The sequence below is a fragment of the Paramisgurnus dabryanus genome, chromosome 18 (genome assembly GCF_030506205.2).
Source record: "Paramisgurnus dabryanus chromosome 18, PD_genome_1.1, whole genome shotgun sequence".
In the NCBI taxonomy this organism is placed as follows: domain Eukaryota; kingdom Metazoa; phylum Chordata; class Actinopteri; order Cypriniformes; family Cobitidae; genus Paramisgurnus; species Paramisgurnus dabryanus.
Window position 1 is genome coordinate 27,334,842 of NC_133354.1, and position 3,352 is coordinate 27,338,193.

The window sequence follows — 3,352 nt, forward strand, 5'->3', positions numbered from 1 at the left end:
GGAAGCTAAGAATAGAGTCAAGATGGGATTGTATCAAAGTGTAGAGCAGTATATAGAAGTAATGTATAATGACACAGTACAAATATATACAGATGCATCTAAAGAAACAACAGGTAAAACGGGGGTGGCGGTATACATTCCTAAATATAATGTTATAGTACAAAAAAGAACATCACACCACTTATCAATATTTTCTGCAGAGATGATAGCCATAATAATGGCACTTCAGTGGGTAGAAGAAGTGAAACCATATAAAGCTGTTATTTGCTCATACTCCATGTCTTCTTTAACTAGCATCCAGAGTGGGAAATCTGCATGTAAACAGGATCTTTTAGACGAAGTTCATCAGATGATTTTCAGGATAAATCAACAGAAACTAATGTTACAGTTCACTTGGGTTCCAGCACATACAGGTATTGAGGGTAATGAGAGGGCAGACAAGTTGGCAAAAGAAGCACTTAAAGCAGAACAAGTAGAAGAACAGGTTCGACTTAGCAAATCAGAACTGAAAATAATAATTAAAGATGGTATTCATAAACTTTGGCAAGATAAATGGGATAAAGGGGAAAGGTAGGCATTTATATAGTATTCAACCAAATGTAACAGTTAAAATGAACAGTTCACTTTCACGACAGGAAGAAACCTGGCTAACAAGGCTAAGGTTAGGACATACAGGACTGAATAGTGGCTTACATATAATAGGGAAACATGAGACAGGAATGTGCCCATATTGTACAGAAATAGAAACCGTGAAGCATGTACTTCTGATATGTAGGTAGTATTCTGACGAGAGAGAAAAACTGAAGAGGGTATCAAAGAACTCTTTGACTTTGAGCAACCTGTTGAGTCTATCTGGAACACAGTTTATAAGCAAAGCAGTGATAGAATATCTGAAAGAAACACAACTAGCAAGAAGACTTTAGCCCAATATTTTTTTTTATATATATACATATACTTTTGACTTCCCAATGTGATCACACCTCAATCCAGTAGATGGCGGTAATGCACAAAGATTGTAAACTCCCAATAAAATTCACTGAAGAAGTAGAAGAAGAAGAAGACTTCAGTGCGAAGTCTCAATTTGCCACGGCTATCATTCTGAGCGTCATTCTGTCTGTGATTACCTGGTTTGTTACTTTGATCTGTTTATACTGTTATTACGATTGTTTGCTGCATGCCCTGACCCTTCTGCCTGTATTATTGACAACGAGATTTGCCTTACCTGCATTGCTGTTTGCTGTTATTGACCCTTGCCTGTTTTACCACAAGAGTTTTAAATAACGCCTGCAAATGGATCCTCAGCTTCACAGTGCATCATTACAGAAGACTTCGCCACAAAGTGATCCAGCGGCCAACTCTTAACTCTCCATGGAGCTTTCAGCTCAAGTACTAGAGCTTGCCAGTCACCAACATCAGCTGGCTCGTCTCACCTCTCTCCAGGGTACCCGCAGAGTCTTAAAAGTCTTGAAAAAGTATTGAATTTCATTTTCCCATATTAAGGCCTTAAAAGGTATTGAATTTCACCTCAAAGTCTTGAATTTTTCACGGAGGTCTTGATTTTGCAAATGATCAATAGATTTGTATGCTGTTAATTCAGACACAAAACTCGCATGCACAAAAACCACGCGCGAGCGACAGGTACGAGCGCAGAACACTATCCATGTTTGGAAAAGCATCTTGGCGAGCGCTGTGGGATTTTTATGTTGTTTTATTAATCAGTATGTCATGTTATAATTGATATGTGCCATTATGCTTTTTGTGCTGAGATATGTGAGAGATTGTCTGTGTGAGTGGAAAGGCTGTTTCAGTTGGGGGTAGGAACAAACCCCTGAAGAGAAAACACACAGAACAGATGGTTTCAATAAACAAGTTGCTCGCTTTATAATTATGTTATATTTAGAGAAAGTGAAAATTAGTATGTTTAACTAATGAATGCATTTAACCAATTCATGAACAATGGAGTACTGTTGTGTTGTTGAATAATTATGTTTTACATATTTACTGCCTACATTTCATGCTGATTGCTAAAAGTGTTAAAGTTACAAAGATGTCCAAATAAGGACTGTGGAAATTGATTTTGTTCCATTTTATATTTCTTTAATTAATCATTTTATTCTATAAACATTGTGTGTTTCATATATGCACTGAGCTATTATGTAGAAATGAGGTGTTTATGTTTGAGAGTGGAAAGTGACCAGCTTTTGTATGTGTGTAAAAACTGCAAGGAGCATCAGCTAGGAATTTACGCCTGGCATTGATCAAGATAAGAGAGAGGCCTGAGGGGGAAAAGCAAACAGGCAACTATTTTATTAACTAATGCTTTAATATTCACAGGATAAAATATGCAATGTATTTCTTACTTAATCAGTATTAATCATTGAATAATTGATGTAATAAATATAAGATGTTGTCTTTGATAAATGTGAAATGAAGGTTGCATACAGAATAACCTAATGGGGGCAGGGCAGCTCAACCTTGAAGAACAGAATCTCCTGTGTGTCTGTGTTTTCTTTCCTAACAGATGGTTTTTAATAATGATTAAAGTGTTTGCTTAGAAGTAGTATTGCAGTAAAAGATTTAATATGTGTTTATCTATCTAAAGAAGTTAATGTGTGCCTTATTCATATAGACCCTTTTACAGCCCACGTCACTGTGACGTCACCGCTCTAGCTGGAGGCAAAAAATAAGTAGGAACTCATAGCCGGCGCGCTAAAAGTTTGAGTTTTTGACTTTAAAATGTCATCTTGTTGTGTTTTTGGCTGCAAGATTAGAAGGAACAGCACTTTTGGTTCAAAAATAAAGTTTTACCGGATCCCGGCAGACATTTCTACACAGAAATCAAGAAGACATTTGTGGTTGAATGCAATACGGCGTACAGACTAGACGGAGACGATCATAAATAATACTCGTGTTTGCAGTGCACACTTCATATCAGGTAAAATAATCTATGCATATGCACTGTTGTGTTGGTTTTATCTAGTACAAATCAGCAAGTTTCTGTTTTATAGGTGAAAAGTCGCCAACCGCGCTATTTAGCTTAAATGTTAAACAAACATACAGCAATAGATGTGTATGCCATCGTTTGAATAGTCTCTTAAAATAATCCACAATGCTAATCATAGTTAGCCCAGTGATAGTTTACTTAAGACAGTAAGCCATGACAAAATTACCCAAATCCACCTGAAAGTAATTCATATGTTGTCTATGAAATATCTAAAACCTGGTTAAAATCGCAAGAGTTAATTTACAAAAATAAGGTTACCTGTCACGGTCCCGCAGAATCAGTGACTGTACATATTCGGGCTGATCCGAAACTTCTTCTGCATCCATGTTTAATAAATCACTCCTAAAA